The sequence below is a fragment of the Microcaecilia unicolor genome, chromosome 7 (assembly GCF_901765095.1).
Source record: "Microcaecilia unicolor chromosome 7, aMicUni1.1, whole genome shotgun sequence".
Classification (NCBI taxonomy): domain Eukaryota; kingdom Metazoa; phylum Chordata; class Amphibia; order Gymnophiona; family Siphonopidae; genus Microcaecilia; species Microcaecilia unicolor.
The window spans coordinates 195,366,669-195,388,668 of NC_044037.1; positions in this window are offsets into that span (position 1 = coordinate 195,366,669).

Below are 22,000 nucleotides of genomic sequence, written 5' to 3' on the forward strand. Positions count from 1 at the left end.
AAAAAATAAAATAAAGAGAATGCCCCCAAAAGGTGCTGCGTTAAATCTGGGCTTAGCTAAACAATGTGTTAAACCCAGATTGCAGTGCACTTTAGTCAAAAGGCCCCAGAGTTCACTCCTCTGAAGAGAAGGTGACCTGCAGGCTTCCACAATGATTGTGCTAAGCCCAGTCCATTTCAGTGTCTTTATGTTAGAAATAAAAATGTGCCTATGTGGAGAAGGTATAAAAATCTACCAAAAATTTGAAACATGCTGGGGAGGGGAGGGACGGGGCGGGAGGAAAAAAAGGAGATAGATTACTTTAAAAATCTGAAAAAAGTTCTAAATTATGGCAATTACTCTTTCATTAAAAAAAATGCAAAATAATGCATTTTGAATGTGAAAAACAAAAGACCAAATATCTTTCTGAAGGTAAAGAAGTAGGAATTATCAAAGAAGAAAGATATCTGGTAGTCATCATTTCTCAGAACCTCAAAACTACCGAACAGTATAATAAAACTATTGGTGAATCCTATAAGCCCCAGACAGAGAAATGTAGCTTTTAGAGTAACACTTCTCAAGCCATTCTGGTTTCCAGGATATCCACAATGTTTGCCTTTTTTCAGAAGGACCGGTAAATGGCCATGTGGTAAGCAAAATATTGCCACGTGGCCATTTACAGCCATTGAGGAGGCGGTAAGGGCACTGGCACTAACCCGGCACTAGAAAATAAAATTTTATTTTCTAGCACCAGAAGTGGCGCACGGCAAAAGTGGGAACACTATCCCTTCTGCTCTTTAGGAAAGGGCCCCAAAGATAGGATTGACTTTGATTCTAACCCAATTATGTGGTTAACCTGGTCGGTTAAGTGCTGAATATTAGCACCTAACGGGCCAAGTGCCAACCACACCCCCGGAACACCCTCAAAATAGCCGGTTTTCAGTTTGGCAGTAACCAGTGAAATGCCACTTAAAATTAGTGGTTAGCCCTGAACAGGTGATTTAATGGGTCAGGAGCTACTTCTGGCCTGTTAAATTGTTTTGCATATCAACCCTGTTATGTATAATGGGCAGCACCCCTGGAATGCACTTGGAAATGGTAATCGTGCTTGTAATCCACCAACTCCTATCAACAGGATCAAAGTGGATAATATAAAATACAGATTACCAATGAAAAAATATAAAATAAAAAAACCTAAAATCTAAAAAGAGATGAAACATAACAGAAAAAAATGTTAAAACAAATAAGTCTTCTATTGTTTCTGGAATAATAAATAAGAGGCTCTAAGAGAAGAAGACATTTCTCTGGGTAAGTGAACATTTTTTGTACTCTGTGCATTGGTGATTTAAAGGTTGCGGTTTAAAAGAGGTAAGGTAGGTAAAGACAGAATTAAAAAAAACACTTTATTAACTAGTTTCCCTACCCTTTTCCCTATAGTTTTTTAAAACTTGAACCACAGCATACAGCATTAACAGATAACCTTTAGTAGGCACAGCAGGGGAGTTTTCATTAGTTTCAATTACTTTCTGAGAAGCAAACACTAAATAAATCACACAATATACCATATAATCTTAAGGTTCTTTATATTAATCTAATATCCGTAGTACCTTAAGAAGTAATACAAAGATGCAGACAGCAATCCAGCAGCAAGAGGGGTACTATCCAGTCTTTTGCATTGAGTGTCACATGTATGATTATCTCCCAGTTGGCAAAAGTTTATATGTGTGTACTCGATGCAAAGAGCTCCTATCTCTCAAAGAACGAGCCCATCCTCTTGAGGCTAGAATAGCAGACTTGGAGGAGTTGAGGGAGACAGAGAGGTACATAGAGGAGGCCTACAGGGACATTGTAGAGAAGACCCACTTCCAGTCTGGCAGCCCCTGTGTTGCCTTGGAGGAGGGAGGTTTCCCAAAAGGCGAGCATCACCCTGGTGAAGTAGGAAGTAATCATGTAGCCAGGACCTGTCCACCAGGGGAAACAATATCCTTTTGCACTGAGGATGTGTCTCTAGTGGCTTGTGCCCAGGAGGGAAGGGTTAGGACAGCTGTTGTAGTTGGTGATTCAATCATTAGGCATGCAGATAGCTGGATGGCTGGTGGGCATGAGGATTGCAGTGGGCAGCAGGAAAGAGTGAGATTCTTTCCTGCCCTCGCAAAGGCCACAAGACCACTAGGTCCTTCAAGATAGGACCAGGGAGGGCTGAAATATGCTACTGCAGTAGCGGGCAACCAGGAGAGCCTCTGGGCCCCCTAGAGCCTCTGGGCCCTCGGGCACTGCCCAGTTGCCTGAATGATCAGTCCACCCCTGGAACTGTGTGAGCACAGTAGGCAGGCACAAACAGGCATTCTAGCTGGACCAAGTGATATCTTTCTGCCCACATCTTCTGTAATTTTATGTTAATTGTCATAAGGATATCATCATGTTCCTTGAGCTTCCTTGATTTCTCTTTGCCAAACATTCTAAAATGGAATGTGCCCTTATAACAAGGTAAATTCCAGAAAGTCAGCAATATATTCAGATCAACATTTCTGTCTCTGACAAATGAATTTCCAAATATTACTGAGAAATGCTGCTACCATTAGTTATAATGTCTATAGCATTAAATAGGACTGTAACACTGATGCAACTGGGGGAAAAATGAGACAACTACTTATAATTTAAAATGGTGACCAAATAAGGACCTAATGAGAGTTAATTAGGAGTTAAGGAATAATCATTTATTGATTCTTTCAGAGTAACTCCCTGAAAGTCCATTGATTAAAAATAACAGTTTTCCTCTGGTGTGTAAAGTTTGCCTTTCTTCACTAGACGTATCATTTCAGAAAGAGACTTACAACTTTTACCAAGATGTATGCTTTCTCTATACCGTAATCAAGTGTAAACTAAATTGCTGTAATAACTCACAGGTATGAATATAAATCCCTAAATCAGTAGAAAAATATCAATAAATAGCAGCAAAATAAAATAGAAGAATTTATCTACCTGAAATTCACAGTTTCCGTGTTGTCTTTTGTGTAGCTGTTGTCTAGGTGCTGTTCTAGCCACATGAGAGAAAATATCTTTCTCTAGAGTGTATAATTACCCTCTGTCACTCTTAGATCTCCTATGGTTTTCTCAGTTACTTTAATGAGGGTGAGCAGATAAATGGGAGTTAAAAATAAAGACCTTCCAACAATTTAGCGACCTGCACATAATGTACATGTAATGATAGTTTGATTGTGAATGCCCATTATTTCCCATTTCATGCTATTTTCTGCTGCTGTGGCAGAGCCCTTGGTTTTAGAAGGAATGTGCCATCCTGTTAGGCAGCAGCTAAATAATTCAAATGAAACGTAGCCTGAAACTAGTAGCCCCCCCCCCCCCATCCCCAAGAAAAATAAAATTCAAACCACACACACAAAAATAAGGGCCTCTTTTATCAAACTGCACTAGAAGTCCCTAGTGCAGCAATGCTGACAAGGCAAGGCCCATTCACTTTGAATGGGCTTTGTGGGCATTGCCTTGAAGGAATCGATAGCGTGGCTTGATAAAAGAGATCCTAAGTAATTTAGTTTTTCTTTGCAAAGCTGTGTTTTAGTCTATCTATTTATGTTTTAATATCTAGTTTGTGGACTTAATGACCAGGGGTAGGCCACCTTTATACACAAAGGGACGCATGAATGCCAATACTATCTCTAGCAAGATGTACAAAAAAAAATAACAAATGCGCCATATAATTCACTGCCAACAAAACTCAATGTGATGATTGAATGAACATAAAGTATTACTAGAATGGTCTGTTACTGTATAATTCTGTCTTTCCAAACAGTTGCTAACACTGTCAAACAAGTCTTGTTGTATCCTTCAACAGTTCCACTGAATTCTGATTAATGCCATTTATGTGGGACATTTTCTGTATATACTTCCCATGGTCTTCTAGGCTGCATAAAATTCAATAGCAGGTTGTCTACCCCAGTACTATACTAAGTGGTCAGTATTCAAAGCGATTTAACTGGGCAGGAGAGACTAGAGGTTGGTCTTTGTCCCCTAGACCAGTAGGGATTTTAAAGGTAGCCCTAGAGGGGGGGGGGGGACCTTAAAATGGGGGAATCCCTGTTAGGAGGAACTATGCTTTTGTGGAGGAGGGGAGAGGGATCAGAATCATGGGGTCTACTGCTCTTCTGGGGGGGGGGGGGGGGGGGAGGAAGGAGGGGGATTGGAATTGGGGAGAACTTGGCCAGATACCCTTTTCCAGTGCCTGCATATGGCCCGCCATTAACTATCTGGATTTAATTTAGCCAGCAACAGTAAACATTTAAAAAACATGCTCACTGCCACTGGCTGAATATTGACCAGTAAGTTTCAATTTGTACAGTCTGGTTCTCAGCTTCTCAGGTAACACTCCTGCATTCTTCACTCATCATGTGTTCACTTTCTCCCAGATATTCTGTACCTAATTTTGTTGTATTATCCAAAGTGACTGTAAAAAATCATGGAAGATTTTTTCCCAGACCCTGACCTGCCTACTGTTTCCATTACATCTCTGTAAAATTGACCACTGTGGACAGAATGCTCCAAAAATGTATGCATGGTTAAAAACACTTGGTTAGTCTCAGAGCTACATATCTGTACAGATTGGGTGATACATTTCTGGCTTCACACTAATTGCACGCATGAATTTGGAATTTCTGTGTCTTAAGACTTTGAAACCACAAGTGTGTGTGAGCAGTCTCAGTAAATCTAGGACTGATTCAGGCAGTCACTGCAGGCATGGATGTACATGGTCACCCTGCTTCTAGAGAAAAACATCCCCACTCATGCTGATAAGGAGGGTTTGAGACTGGCTACTTAGAGGCCCTTTTACTAAGCCATGTAAGCATCTATGCATGCCCAACGCGTGCCAAAATGGAGTTACCACCCGACTACCGCGTTGCTCTTGAGGTACTTTCATTTTTGGCGCATGTCTGATACGTGCGTCTGAAAAATATTTTTTTATTTTTGGCTGCGCTTAATGGACACGCACCAAGTAGTATTTGACACGCGCAGGTCATTACCGCCCAGATTGTTTACCGCTAGGTCACTGGTTGGCGGTAAGGTCTCAGACTCAAAATGGACGCGCGGCAATTTAGATTTTGCTGCATGCCCATTTTCGGCAAAAAAGGCCTTTTTTACAAGCGTGCTTAAAAATGGATCGGCACGCACCCAAAACCCGCGCCTGCGCTACCGCAAGCCATTTTTCAGCATGCCTTTGTAAAAGGACCACTTAGTGATGTACAGTTCTGCTGCATAGCTGTCTTCACTGCCACACTCTTCATCAGCTCTCTCAGCATTACCATGGATGATTTCTACCCCCCACTTTACTGTTCTTAAAATTAGCACCAGCTATGCCTCTATTCTTCTTGCTCCTTCCAAACAAGATTATTGGTGGTGCTGATCAAAGAGGAAGCTTTATAAAATGTACAACCCCTGAACACTTTCCACCAGAGGCGTAGCCAGACATAGTATTGTGGGTGGGCATGGGCCCAAAGTGGGTGAGCACACAATTCCCCCTCCCCCTGCGCTTTCAGCCCCCACCCCTGCCTCTGCACCATTGACTCCTAACAAATAAAATACCTGAGCTGGCAGGAATCCCCAAGCCCCCCCACCAGCAGGAAGTGTTTCTCCAGCAGCCAGAAGACGTCAATCCCCTAGTTGCTGCAATCAGTGGCACTATCCACATGCTGCTGCTGCTGATGCACATTGGGAAGAATAATTCGAATCATAGTTATGTGATGCTAGGGTCCACCTTAGGAGTGAGCGCTCAAGAAAAAGATCTAGGTGACACTGAAGATAATACGCAGAAATCTTCTGCCCGGTGTGTGGCAGTGACCAAGAAAAGCAAACAGGATGCTAGGGATTATTAGGAAAGGAATGTAAAATAAGACCAAGAATATTATATTGCATCTGTATCGCTCCATGGTACCAGTGTACCTGAATGTAACTCACCTTGAGCTACTACTGAAAATAAATAAATAAATTATATGGTGCAACCTCACCTTGAGTATTGTATTCAGTTCTGTCACCATATCTCAAAAAAGATATAGGAGAATTAGAAAAGGTTCAAACAAGAGTGACCAAAATGATAAAGGGTATGGAACTGGAAAGGATGAAGAGGTTAGGGCTCTTCAGCCTGGAAAAGCGATGGCTGAGGGGGATATGACTGAGGTCTACAAAATCCTGAGTAGTGTAGAACGGGTAGAAGTGAATCAATTTTTCACTCTTTCAAAATGTACGAGCACCAGGGGACACTCAATGAAATTACATGGAAATACTTTTAAAACAAATAGGAGGAATTTTTTTTTCACTCAAAGAATAGTTAAGCTCTGGAACTCGTTGCTGGAGGATGTGGTAACATAGTTTAGTCGGAATCAGAGTGTGACGAGGGTGGAACAAGGGTGGGATGCACACAAAGAAGGGTGTTCCCTATTTCAGAAGGGGAGTGTATGTCCATGGGCCCCGAAATCAACATTGGAAGTTAGACCTGTTCTTGGAGATGTCTATTGTGGCTGGATGTGACAGAGTCAATATCATCCACTAGATGTCATGACTGCCAGTACTGCAGCTGCACTTACTGAGGTGTCAGTACATGCAGCCACATTACCAGCAGTCTACCACCACAGGAACCCCAAAATTTGTACCACTGACATCCCCACCCCTGATGGCAGCAGTACCAACCCCAAACCCTCCCCTAAATGGCAGCAGTACCAACCCCAAACCCCCTCCCCTAAATGGCAACACAATCCCCTCACTTGCACCCTCCAGGCATCCCCAGGGCTCCTCTGGAGTAGTAACGTGGGGATGCATTGCCATTTTGACCCTGGAGCCAGATGGTGCAGGAGTGGAAGGGATTTCTTCCATCCCATCCCACTATGATGCCAGAGGTGGACCCCAGGTGAGTCTTGGCCTTGGCTGGAGGATCCGGAGGGTGGGTCATTCTGTTGCTGCCATTGGAGGGGGGGGGCGGTGGTACCACAGCCATGGGGGGGGGGGGGGGGTTGGGGGTTGGTACTCCTGCCATTGTGGGGTACAAGATTGTGGAGTTGCTGCTGCAGGTATGTAGGGATCGGCACCACAATGCCCATGGTCGAAAATCCCCACATAGACACTGGAATGCTGAACCTGAGTCTTCTATTTTGTGGGGTGGTTGACATTGATGTTATTGACATCTGCAGGTGTAAAATGAGTCCTCCCATGGGACATAGCCACTGCAGGGACATTCATGGTGGCATGTAATTTAGAATGGGGTCTATGTCAATAGCCCCTTTTCTAAAATACTTGTTAAATGGTGAATGTCCTGACCTGAATGCCTCCATTCTGGTTTGTGCATCCTTCCTAAAATGTTTCACACCAATATTAAGGCAGAGAGCAGCCTTAAGCTTGGGAATCACCCACTTCAGTACTACTTGTCGACAGAAAAAGCATTGTTGCTTACCTGTAAGGGGTATTTTCTGTAGATAGCAGGATTAATGAGGCACACAATCCCACCTAGTTCTCTGAGAATTGTTATTTTGCTGCTACAGTTTTGGAGATGAGGAGACAGCTGTGCATGGAAAGGACCAAGCATGCTCAGAACCTTACACTAAGCTCTGAACTCTGGGATAGCAGTTCTGACCTAGTGCTCTTGTATGTGTCACCCACCTGTGTGCCTTATCAATCCTGCTGTCTAAAGAAAACATCCATTACAGGCAAGCAACATTGCTTTCAGTGCTAAAGAAAAAGTGAAAAATCCCCTTCCTCCCCACTAAAACAATGGTATTTGCTCCCTGCCACCTCCCCACTCCCCTCGTTTTCTATTTCTGTTGATGGCTCTCTCATTCTCCCAGTCTCCTCAGCTCGAAACCTTGGGGTTATCTTTGACTCTTCTCTCTCCTTCTCTGCTCATATCCAGCAGACCGCCAAGACCTGTCGTTTCTTTCTTTACAACACCCGTAAAATCCGCCCCTTTCATTCTGAGCACTCTACCAAAACCCTCATCCACACCCTTGTCACCTCTCGTTTAGACTACTGCAATCTGCTTCTTGCTGGCCTTCCACTTAGTCACCTCTCTCCTCTCCAATCGGTTCAAAACTCTGTCTTCTGCCAGGGTCGCTTTACTCGTACTACCCCTCTCCTCAAGTCACTTCACTGGCTCCCTATCCGTTTTCGCATCCTGTTCAAACTTCTTCTACTAACCTATAAATGTACTCACTCTGCTGCTCCCCAGTATCTCTCCACACTCGTTTTTCCCTACACCCCTTCCCGTGCACTCCGCTCCATGGATAAATCCTTCTTATCTGTTCCCTTCTCCACTACTGCCAACTCCAGACTTCGCACCTTCTGTCCCGCTGCACCCTACGCCTGGAATAAACTTCCTGAGCCCCTACGTCTTGCCCCATCCTTGGCCACCTTTAAGTCTAGACTGAAAGCCCACCTATTTAACATTGCTTTTGACTCGTAACCACTCGCCTCCACCTACCTTCCTCTCCTCCTTCCTGTACACATTAATTGATTTGATATGCTTACTTTTTTTTTTTGTCTATTAGATTGTAAGCTCTTTGAGCAGGGACTGTCTTTCTTCTATGTTTGTGCAGCGCTGCGTACGCCTTGCAGCGCTATAGAAATGCTAAATAGTAGTAGTAGTTTTTAGAATGACTAATGAATATTTATGAGATAGAAGGGAGTGGCTAAGATGGTAGTGTGAAGCTTGTTGGCGTTAGAGTTCGCATTTACCTGCTGCTCTTACTTTCTTGTTTTATCTATTTAAGATGCCCCATACTAAACTGAAAGGGGTGTTTAGGGTTGTACCCTCGGCGGCAAAGACCTCATCCCCAATACAGCAGAATATCTCATGCTATACCACTAAGAACTTGCATCCAGGAACAAGAGGGGCTGTCCCAGCATTGTCCCTGAGTGAAGAAGAGCTCGGAACCTTTGAGCTTGATATCACTCTATCACCCTCAGTAACCAACATGCTGCCGCATCCTGCCAACCCCGGGACTGATGTGGGGTTTCCTCATATGGAAGTCGTGGACTTGGAGGTTCCAGTCAGGGATATGCAAATCTTGGAGCCAGGCAGTGAGAAAACTGACAGAGCTCAGATGGCAGTAGAGGTTGAGCTTCAGACTCCTAACAGGGTTGTCACTGGAGAGCATTTGGAGGGCTCGCCAGAAATTGGACTCCACGGTTGTTAAATCAACTAATAAAGTTTCTGTGCTTGTGAGTAAAATTGATGACTTTTCCAAATGTTTATCAAATATGAGAACTGACTTTTCTACTCACATTTTGACCATAAAAGAAGAGTTCAAAGCTTTGTAAGATTTAACAGCAGTGATGGTCACAAATAAAAATTCAATTCATGGAAAGATTGAACAACTAGAGAATTTAAATCAGAGATTAAATCTTCGCCTTCTGAACTTTCCAAGATCTCTGGCAATCTCTCCTGTTGATGCCTTTAAACAGTATTTAATTGAAATTTGTAAATTTCCACAGGAAGTTATTCCACTTTGAATAGAATTTATTTTATTTCTTCAAAGAATCATTCAGATGATCCACCAGAGACTCAGGCTTAGGAGGTTACTGCTACTAATAATCATTTTTATAGCGCTACTAGATGTACACAGTGCTGTACACGTTATATGCAGGTACTTTCTCTGTCCCTAGAGGGCTCACAATCTAAGTTTTTCTACCTGGGGCAATGGAGGGATAAGGCCCCCTTTTTCTAAGGTGCGCTCACATTTTTATCATGCGCTAAAAATGTGGGTGCGCTAAACGTTAGACACGCCCATAGGAATGCATTGTCGTCTATAATGTTTAGTGCACCTACAATTTTAGTGCGCACTAAAAACGTGAGCGCGCCTTAGTAAAAGGGGGCCTAAGTGATTTGCCCAAGGAGCTGCAGTGGGAATCGAGCCCAGGTTGCCAGGATCAAAGCCCGCTGCACTAACCCTTAGGCCACTCTATACTTAAATATAGCTGAAATGTTAGAGATGACCCTGAGAGATCTGAGATTCCTTTTTGAGGAAAGAAGGTTGTGGTATATCCTGATGTGACCAGACAGGCGCAAGATTGAAGAAAAGTCTTCCTAACTATGAGACAAGAAGTTTTGACATTGGGGGAGTCCTTTTTGTTTGCATATCCATGTAAATATATACTAAAATATCTAAGTATAAAGTATGTATGTTTCCAACCTGAACATCTAAGGGCTTTTTTGGAGCTGAAGAAGATATCGGTTGGGGGAGTCTAATTAGTTTTGTGTTGTGTAATTGAAGATTGATGCAGAGATATTTCAGGTTTAGGGCCTTTTCCTGGTTATTTGTATTTTCTCTGGAATCTTCTTATTCTTAGGGTTCCACATCTAATTATAGCAGTCTAAGTAGGCTTTTGATTTACCTTAGGGCCTCTTTTATTTTATCAAACCGCATTAGCAGTTCCCAGTGTGATAATACTGCCAAAGCCCATTCACTTTGAAAGAGCTTTGTCGGCATTGTCACACAGGAACCGCTAGCGTGATAAAAGAGGCTGTTTCTTTATTGTTTTATTTTCCCTGCATTGCTTTAGCGAGTGTTTTTGATTTGTGATGTTATACTTTAAATTAGAAATAAATAATTAAAAAATATTTATGAGATAATGTGTGTGCATACAGTGTCCATTGTATGGCGATCTCCCTCATGCATAGTCATTGGGGATATTCTGAAAATCTGATTTATTGGTGGCCCTCAATGATTATTATAATTATTTGTATATCGCTACCAGACGCACGCAGCGCTGAACAACTGACACAGAGAGACCATCCCTCCTCAATAGAGCTTACAATCTAAACAAATACAGACAGACAAGACAATTAAGGGTGAGGGAAGTACTGGGTGAGAAGGAACAAGGGGAGGGCAATTGAGTAGTGGCTAGGAGCCAAAAGCACTGCATAACAATTTAACAAACTTTGCTATATGGGAAATGCCATGTGCAGGTCATTAGCTTGCATTTACATGCAAAGTACGTTAAAATGTAAATCTTGGGTTACTGCACAAAAAATTGTTCACTTGTACCTTTGCTACATTGGAGGTAATTTTAACACTATGAAATATCAGCTCTATAAATGGCTGCATTACAGAGAGTATAGTTTAGCATTTGGTCATTTTATTATTTTTTCAGATGTAAATGGCTTTTGGTTGAGTTTTTGTTCGAGGAAGGCAGCTTATAAGTATAACATAACATAACATTATAGATAATATAATATGTTCTGTGTTAGCCACAGATTTTTATATGCTGTGTACCCACTTGATCTTTATATGATCCTGCAGTCTATTGTAATCAGTTCCATGGATTACAGTAATACCTAGCTGGGCCTGTGTATGTACTTTGATCCTTACAAGTAATTCAATATTGTGCAGTGAAATTAGTGATTGACTGATTGTGCTTTTCATGTGCATTGTGGATATCACTCCTGTTCTTAAAAACCTGAACTGACTTCCTGTATCACAGTAAAATTTAGTTTAAAGCAGGGGAGGGTAATCTTTTTATAGAGAGGGCCACATGAATGTTAGTACCACCCTTAGTGGGCCGCAACACTACGCAGTCAGAACTGGAAATGCACAGAGCTCCAAAGACCTGTGATAAATAAATAAATAATAAATACAAATGTAACTAACAATGATGGAAACAAGCCACTAGAATAAATATTTGTGAAATACAGTATTTAAAATCACTAAAACTCTGGTTGATGGCATTTTCTGTATATACTTCCCATAATCTCAGTATTCTGTAAGTTATGTACATAAATGGGAGTCCCACCCATCCACACTCCACCCATTATGGAATTTGCTACCTTTAGATTTCTGCCAAATAGACTCTCTTCAGCAATTTAGAAAGCATCTTAAAACCTATTTGTTTCAGAAAGCATACTCAGGACAGTCTATTTAATTTAACCTGGAAGGACCCTGAAGCCTGGATAAAGCTCTCATGTTGTTTTATGTAATATTTTATGGGGTATTTTATGTTGTTACTCTTAATTAATTGTGTATATTTTATTGTAACCCGCCTTGAACAGTGGAATGAGTGGAATATAAATGAAGCTCCAGATTAATGCTGGTGCTGAGTAATATGGGTCTGCTAGGAAGAATACACACCTTGCTTGTTTGTGAGGTGTACAGGAAAGATTGCTGATTGGTCCATTACCAGCCAATTGTAGCTGGGATCAGAGGTGGGCTTTTAGCTACTGCTTCTTTGTACAATGGAAGGGTGGATTTCCCACCCTTGTCCCTGTAAGGGATGTTTTAAGTTATGTAAAGTTGCAGGTTATGTTGCAGCTATTAGTGGGGGATGTGAGCCCTTTAGAGTTCCAGCTGAAAGGTAATGGGTTTTGGAATATGAACTGGGATGACATAGGTTCTCCGGCATTACCGTTGGAAACCAGTATTAGTCATTGAGTTAAAATTCAGGGGCTTGGACCTGAACTACCTGGTATCACTGCAGGAGTTTAGGATGGCCTTGATTCTGATATGAGACTTTCAGATCGACTAGGGCATGACCGTCTAGTCACTGTTCATTGATATATTGTATTGGGCTGGAAAGGACTATTTAATAATTGATTTTTTCAGTTATTTTAAACCTACTGTTATCTTAATATTGTTGGAAATAAAGCCGCAGTCTAATTGGCTGTGAATGCATGATCGTGTGTGAACCACATTCAAATGTTTAAATAAATAAATAAATGTTTATGCCTCCCTTGTATTTACACAATATGTCACTTACGTGTGCCCATCCAGAATAGAACTCTGACACCCTGCTGGCATTTTCATGGGTAAAGTTATATGTACGCGCATAAGTGCTAGTATTCTGTATATTTAACGTGTGCAAGGAGTGTATAAATATGGTTGCCCAGTTACAGAACTGCCCTTTATCCCATGGATTCTATATATGGTGCCCAAATTTGCGTGCCAAGGGTGCACACTTGAGAATCGTTTGCAAATTACAGGCCAACAAATGTGACTAGTTGGGTGCTAACAACCTATTATTGATGTTAATTGGCATTCATTAAGATTTGCATGTGTGTCTAGCTGCATGCTATTCTATAAATCAAACCCACAGTGAATGAGCACCGTCTGGGAAATGGTATCCAGATAAGTTGGCTCGTGTTTGTTTCTTTAGTTTGCAGTGGAGACTTGAGTTAGTGAAGTAACTAAAAGTTTTCTTCCTTTGTTATCAGAAGGTATCAGAACTTTGTTTTGTGCCTCCTTGAGGTTATCCAGGTTGACACCAGAACAGTAGTAGAATTCTTAATTAGGTTATTTTTTGATAGTGTTTTATTTCACACTTGCACTTATTCACTTCATTAAAAAATTGGGGGGGGGGTGATTATTTGGGAGAGTGTTCTATGATGTATAGAACTTCTCATGCAAGCTGCTTTTGTGGCGGTGTGACTCACTGAAGTAGTGCTTGGCTGTATGTACAGCCTATACTGAATTCCCTATTTCACCCCTTATAAAATTATAAAATCTAAATTTAATCATTTATTTATAATTTATTTCCGTTTTGGAAGAATTGAGATTTTCTACTACTGTTTATTTTGAATGTGTCGCCGAGTCATTATATTTTGGGGATTTACTTTTTTTGTTTGATTTATTTGTTTTTTATCTCTCCCTTGGGGGGTTTTGTATTGTTATTGATTGATTTCTGCTATTCTATAAGGCATGGTGCCTAAATCAAATAGCTTGTAACTCTATAGGGGGCGTGGCCATAGGCATGTCAAGGGCGTTCCAAAAGGTTATGTGCATTATTACAGAATGCTGCCTAACTTAGGTTCTCAGGGGAAGCCAGCTGATGGGCCGATTATAAAGATCTGTGAAGGGTGAAGTTTTTCATTGAAGAGTGAAGCCTTTTAATGATATCACCTTTAAAGCTAAGTTCACATTTTGATTTATTTAATGCACAATTAGTACTCACTACATGGGCAACAGCACTTTATATATAAAAAATCTTAAGAGTAGCCCGATGAAAGAAGTGCTATACCACTTGGCATAAACCAGTATTGCCTGAAAAAGTGGATATTTGTCTGAGGGCACTCTTTAAAATCTTTAAAATATTAAAGAACATAGTTAATATTGAATCTCAGAAGACAGTTGGATTATGCGATTGATGCCTATGTTACAGCTGATCATCCTGGTTCTAGTATATGAATTTGATTGATTGTTACCAGAGACTGTGGGATTTAATTTATTGGTTAACTTAGGTATCAGCATTTATACCAGGTTTCAGCAGGCGTAAGTCTGGTGCCTAAAGTTAGGCGTGAGAATCAGTGCAAAGTGTGATTCTATAAAGGGTACGCAGTATAGAATCATGTTTACCCCTGTATTCTATATAACATGCCTAGAGATCCGGCCTGAAATCTACACGGATTCCATAACATCACACCTAACTTAATTGCCTTAACGAGCCAATCAGCATTGTTAACAGCACTTAACAAGCAATAATAAGAACTAATTGGCAATAATTAGAATTTAGGTATGCAACTCACTAAGCATATTCTCTAATGAACTGCACCTAAATTATAAAGTGCGCAGTTCAATAGGAGCATGGTTATGGGTGGAGGATTTATGGGCACTTCCAAATTTATGCACGCTGTTATAGAATATGGCTTAGTCCGTATAAATATATATGCAGGGATTTTTGCCAAGTTTACGTTGGTGTAAATGGATGCACATAGTTTTAGGTGCTGGGGTATCAACTAACCGTATTTTATATACCACGCCTAAATCTTAGAGAATACACTTAGGCGAGAATGAGTTCCGTGCAGATTTTCCAGGTGCCATATATATAGAATCTCCTCCTTAGCGCTGAAACCTGAGCGCCATTTACTGAATCTGGCGCTATGTGGCTAGGTGGTGCCACCCCACGACACTCCCAAACCCCACCCCCTTTTAGGATGGATAATGATCTTTGCATCCCAAATTATCTGTTCAAGTGGCCCAAATTTAAAGAAAAAACAACTGAATGCAGTCAACACTGTGTGTGACTAGGCTAGACTGCACTCTTACACCCACATCCCCCCAAAGGCTGCAGAGCTGCTCATAAAGCCTTTTCAATAGATGGAGAGCAATTCGGTAAAAGTGTGGTGGATTCTCTAAACTCCCAGTACACAACCTTCAATAGATCTAAGTAGATAGGGGAGCCAGGGTAGCAGCTGGATTTCATATACAAAGCATGGCACCACAAGCTATTTGAGTACTTGCTTCTCCACTCTTCCTCCTCTCCCTTCCACATCCTCCCCTCCAACCAGCCTCAATGTTCTTAAAGGAAGTCTAATTAGATGACGATGTGGGGGAATTTTGCCACACAGCCACAGACTGTAGGAATAAATTAGATTTATCAAACTGCAGTCAGAAAATCAAAAGCATGACTTGAACACATTGAATACAGTGCAGATAAAGTTGTTATCAAACTGTAAAATCACAAATCCAGGGACTCTGGAGCAAGTCTTTGCTGAATACTCTGTGTAAATGGATCACTTTACACCTCCAGAATTTCCCTCCATTGCGCTCATGGTTTTATCTGTTGGTTAAATTTCTCTTGGTGCTGCAAATGTGGCAAAATATTGAGGAAACCACAGCACTTATTCCCTTTCTAGAAGTTAATGGGAAAACAGACCACAAAATCCTTTCTAGCTGAAGGATGAAGATGAGAGAAGCTACAGTGGAGAAAACGGAGAGGGATGTGAGTTTTCTCAGATGGCATTAAAGTGGCAGGTCTAGTTAAAATTTCTCAAAAAGGCCTTGGTTCTGTTGTTTCCTGCTAGGGTCTCAGTCCTAGGTCAGTTTTTTAAAAATCCTGTTTGGTATTTTTCCCACATACTTTGCTGTGACTTGACTTTATGAATCTACTTGCTTGGGTTTGCTCTTCAGCAGTCTCTGCTGGATTCCTGTTTAGAACGTAGCACTGTGCTGCATGGCTGGATTTAAAATTATGGTGCCCACAAGCAAAGGACCAGAGGGGAGGAGAGTCCCCCATAATTTGGAGAGTCCCCCATAGTTTTTGGGCATCTTCAGAATTTTGGTACCCTAGGCACCTACCCACATAGCCTATGCCTAGGGCTTTTCTTCTTAGGTGTTTATAAATTGCAAATTTGGGTGTTTATTGTCCAGAAAATTAGCGGTTTCTTGAGAGCATAAAAATTCAGCATTTATCGATGTTTTCATGGGACAGGTGCCATTCTTGGGTACCTTTTTCTACAGTTGGGAAGTCTTCAGCACAGGAAGTGCACAAAAACTGTGTGAAAAATCCAAAGCAAGCCAGTGGCAGGGTAAATGAACAGTAGGGGAAGTGAGTTTTTATTGATTAAAGCTCCCTAGGGTTTCTCAACCCAGTCCTTGAGAAATCCCAAGCCATTCAGGTTTTCAGGATACCCACAATGAATATGCATAAGATAGATTTCAATACAGTGAAGAGAATGCACACAGATTTAGCTCATGCATATTCGTTATGGATATTGTGACAGAGACAGTGGGTTCGCAAAATCCTCCAAATCTATAGAAAATTATGGCCCAACAAACCAGGCCAGGGAATATGATGCCCTAGAGCAAATGGGAAGTATACACAAGCCAGGGGAGGTAGAAAAAGAGTGTGAAATGTTTTCACCTTGGGGGAAGGGCAGGGGGAGAAATCCCTTTCAGGAGAGACCCAAGGAAAGCATATGGGAAGTCCCATGTAACTCAGTAAGGGGAGAGGGTAAGGCAGTTCTGGCCAATGGAAGACCAAGAAAGGGGGACCCAATCAGGGAGAAGTAAGATAGGAGGTAGAACTTTTAAGGGGCCTTTTCCTAGGTTGAAAGAATAAAGGAAGGAGCTTCTAGAAGTCTCTGAGTTGGTTTGGGAGCTGGAGAAGAAGAGGAAGAACTTATGGATATTACTGAATGGGACAACCAGGAAGAAATGGTGGTGGAGCCTTATGAAACCTAAGGTAGTTTTCCTTTTGGCTGTTTGCTGAAACTTTTTTTATAGGAAGGCCAGTTGGGGAGGCAACTGGCTGTGAAAGCAAGAGGGTGGTGGCCTTCCTCCTTTTTTTCTGGCTCATAGTATTTGAGCAGGGAAAAGGGTTTTCAGAAGTGGATTGAAGGAAATTGTGATTTTATTTTTTGTAGTGGACTTTTAAAAATAGCGACTGTTTTGGGAATCAAAGAGAACCCTCTCCCAAAGAAGTTCAAAAGTGGAAGCAAGCAGTTATAATAACAGGCTGGACAGATATTTTTTTTTTTTTTAAGCCTAAGGAACTTGGTTTTGGACTGTTAAGAGAGAAAGGGACATGGTGGTAATTTGTTTATGTGGGGAGTGGGTTTTAATTTGGCATATGCTGAAGCATGGGACCTTGTTTGCATGTATCCTTCTTTCTAATGAAAGTATTCTGCTTAATGAATTATCCATTATTTTTAAAGAGACTCTGAACTGTGCTTTTCTTTTAAAAGAGACTTTGAGTAACTGATTTGAAATTTAGTAGTTATTTCTTTTTCCTCCTCACCCAGAGTGTAAGAGCATAAGAAAAGACTGACTTGAAACCTGGTTGGGCCTGTCTGGGTTGACTAATATGGCTGGAGGAGTTCTTCCTGAATCCTCTATCCCAGGAGGGATTGGAGAGCCTCTCTTTGGGTCAAAAAGACCAGCAACCCTGGACCCTACATTTTTAGTGGAGGCTTGATAATATCCTGAAATCCTGACTGGGAGGGTGGGTGTGTCTTGAGCTTGAGAACCTCTGCTCTAAGATCGGTACAGCAGTGTCCTGACTTATAAAGATTCACTATGTGCTTAAAATAAAATAGGAAGTTTGTGAAGAATAAAGACTTAAAATACTAATATCCACTCAGGATTAAAATAAGTCAGTGATAAATGGGAATCTTAATTAGTTTTGTGTTAACAGTGAACTGATTTTCTTTCTGCTAGTGCTGCTGCTTTACAGATTTTTCTGGCTGTCTAAATACAGAAATCCCATACAGTGTTTTCAGCTCAGGACTTAATATTGTTCTGGTGCTTGTTAACCTGATTTATGTATCTGTCACAATGAGCAGCATATGGTACCACCTGTACTGTGATTGTTTGATCTTTTGGGAGTGAACCTAGTGCAGCTGTAAAGTGTTGATTGCAGTGACTCTTTCAGAGCAGGTCAGTAATAGTGCAAATGGAGTGACACCATTACAAGCCTCTATTTGGGCTAATTGCTTTGAAAACTTGTAAGAAAAAAAATTGCAAGGCATGTAGTGTGTGTAATTTCTCCTTTCAACTATATCAGCAGAGCTGTCAAGTTACTCAGTTCCAGAAGGCAAACCTTTTGGTCAGCTCTTTAATTTACATCCCAAAGCAGTGTGGGATTTGTAATCCCTGATTCTAGGGATCAAAATCAGTGCTGCAGGTCCCATGATGCATCAGGATAAGCTTGTCAGAAATCCAGAACTGGCCTAAATTCTCCATCTTGGAACTTGGTAAGTTGGCAGCTCTGGATCTTTAAGTTCGGTTTTGGGCTGGTTCCATATAGGACTAGATTCTGTGCATCAAGCCTAAGAAATCGGCACCATAATGAAATACGCCTAGGTGTACTTTATAGAATAAGCCTAAATTTCCATGCAGTTTATAGAATACACTGAGCGCCCATCCGCGTGACTAAATTTAGTTGCAGGCAGTTACGCTAAGTAAAACTTGGTGTAAATACCAATGACTAATTTACACGCGGGTGTTTTCTATAACAACGTGCATAGGTTTTAGAACCGTAAATTACTCACTCATTCCACGCCCATGGCTATGCCCCCCTTTCAACTATGCAATTTCGAATTTACGCACATCACGTTACAGAATTTGCTTAGACAGTTCTGTGCATAAATTCTAATTAATGCCAATTAGTGTCAATAATTGCTTAAGTGGCAATTATAGGCGCCAGTTGGCTTGTTAACTAATTGTGTGCACAAATCCAGATTATGACTGGATTTGCGCGTACAACTTAAGTCGCACTATATAGAATCAGGGGGATAATGCACATTTATGCACATAAGTAGGCGCTGTTTTATAACTTATGTGCATAAATCACTTAGGGATCGATATTCAAAGTGATTTAACCGTGTAGGAGAGGCTCCTGGCTAGTTCAATTGCTTGTGCAGGGCTACCCACTGATAGTCAGTGGCACCTAACTGAATGTCAGCATTAACTGCTAAACTGAAAGCTGGCAATTTCATGGGTGATCTAGGGTGGAGTCAGCACATATACAGTTAGTTACTGATATTCAGCACATAGCTACCTAAGGGGGTCTTTTATGAAGCGGCCGTAAGCCCAACATGGGCTTACCACTCTCTAGAACTGTCCCCGGGCTACTGCAGCAGCCCAGCGGTAGTTCCCACCCCCAGCATGCACCACTTCCGGTGTTTACCTGGTAGTAATCTGCCTGGTTAAGACAGGGTTAGCACGGGAGCCCTTACTGCCACCTCAATGGGTGGCAGTAAGTGCTTCCCCCCCCCCCCCCGCAATGGCCACTCGGCAAGTGGTTCATTTGCTGCACGGCCATGTCTTTTTTTAAAAAAAAAAGACAGCTTCTTACCTGCTGCAGTAAAAGGGGTCTCAGCACGCGTCAAAAACACGCGCTGACACCAGCATAGGCCCCCTTTTACTGCAGCTTGGTAAAAGGACCCCTAAGTTAACTGGAGAAATTGGACCACATGAAACAGGGACCGATGTACAAAGGTCTTCCTTGAATACAGCAGCTGGGGGTTAGCTCACCGATTTGCAAACAGTGACCATAAACAAAGGGTATAGCATGACCTTTGTGCATCAGCCCCTGGAAGTGCCTAGCACATTCGCAGAAGAGGATTGTTTCCAGGACATGGGGGGGGGGGGGGGGGGGTAGAGCTCCTGCACTCACGAAATAAGCAGATTCCTGTGGCGGTCAGAGAACCTGCATAGTTTGTAAAGACGACGGTGGGGGCTCAGGTGCGTTTTGAAGCTGAAGCTAGACCAGGAGAAATAAATGTGAACTGAGCACTGGAAGGAGGGGAGGGCTTTCTGCACCAGACCAGAGGGTGATTGGGAGGCAGAGACTGAAGGGAGAACTTGTGGGCTTTGTCAGAGATAACTTGCAGGCAGCCCAGACTAAGCAAAAGACCTGATATGATCAAAAGATCTGAAATAGAGAGTTTTATGAGGGCCAGCAGGTACTTGTTTTAGTCCCAGTTCATCAGAATAAACTTCAAGCTAATGGGAGGGATCTTACAAGGTCAAAAGGCACCTAAATGATACAAACTATGTTAAATTTGTGGACTCTCAAGACAGAAAGCAGCGTACCTTTCATGTAAATATGTTTTAAAGCCTATGCAAATTGCACAGGTATGGTGCTAGCGTGGGGAACGTACCAGAAGAGTGTCAGGATAGTGAGCCAATACCTGACCTCCTGGCAGAAACCTTACCAGAGGGATCCATGCAACAAATTGTAGTGGAAGAGCAATTAACCCCCACCCAGAAGCAGCAGTTAGAAGCCATATTGCAAAAAAGTATGCTAATGTGTTTCTAATAAGGAAAGGGGGAGTAGGAGGAGTAGGCTCTTGAACAACACTAATAGGCGACGTAGGTTAGGAACAATCTCTTTATTTAAATATACACTCGACTCAACACAGCCGTGTTTCGGCGCTACAGACGCCTTCTTCAGGAGTCTTGTGATATATAAATATACGAATATTAAGCTCAAAGAGAATGAATTGAATACGCTGAGCTTTTTTTCCTGCATCGGCAGTGGATTACAATTGTAGCAGAAGCCTTGCTTTCATTCTCTTTGAGCTTAATATTCGTATATTTATATATCACAAGACTCCTGAAGAAGGCATCTGTAGCGCCGAAACACGGCTGTGTTGAGTCGAATGTATATTCAAATAAAGAGATTGTTCCTAACCTACGTCGCCTACTAGTGTTGTTCAAGAGCCTACTCCTCCTACTCCCCCTTTCCTCAGATTCTACTTTTTGTAGAAATTTGTGTACCTCCACCCTTGTGGTGGTTTGGCTTGCGTGTTTTCTACTAAACCAGGACCTACCCATTTGGCTAATCACAATGTAAACACGGGTGGCCATGACCCGCTGAAGCAGGGTGCCTATCAAATGTCTGCTGAGTTGGAGAGGCAAATGAAGCAGGAGATTGATGAGATGCTAGCTCTAGATGTTATAAAGAAGTCTCATAGTCCCTGGGCTTCTCCTGTAGTTCTTGTTCCCAAAAAAGATGACACAACCCGTTTCTGTGTGGATTACAAGAGACTTAATGAATGCACTGTATCTGACACCTATCGATGCCTCGGATGGACGAGTTACTAGACCACTTAGCTGGGGCCCATTACCTGACTACAATGAACCTTAGTCAAGGGTACTGGCATTTATTATCCCATTTGGTCTGTATGAGTTTACTGTAATGCTTTTTGGAATGAAAAATGCCCCTGGTACATTTCAGTCTTTAGTGAATTGTCTGTTAGATGGATAGCCACCATCAGCCAAAAAACACTGACTTCTGCCACCTCTTAGTGTATAAATATGTGGAGTGTATCCATGGATGGATAATGGACAGGGCAGAGTGGGATCTCTTGGTTATGCATGTAAACTACATAAGAACATAAGTGTTGACATACTGGGACAGACCAAAGGTCCATCAAGCCCAGCATCCTGTTTCCAACATGGCCAATCTAGGACCTGGCAAGATCCCAAAACAGTAAAATAGATTTTATGCTGCTTACCCTAGAAATGAGAGGTGGATTTTCCCCAAGTCCATCTTAATAATGGCTTATGGACTTTTAAACCCCGCTAAGCTAACTGCTTTTATTACATTCTCTGGCAAAGAATTCCAGAGTTTAATCACACATTAAGTGAAGAAATATTTTCTCCAATTTGTTTTAAATTTACTACTTTGTAGCTTCAATGCATGTCCCCTAGTCTTAGTAGTTTTGGAAAGAGTAAACAAGCAATTCTCGTCTACCCATTCCACTTTACTCATTATTTTATAGACCTTTATCATATCTCTCCTCAGCCGTCAT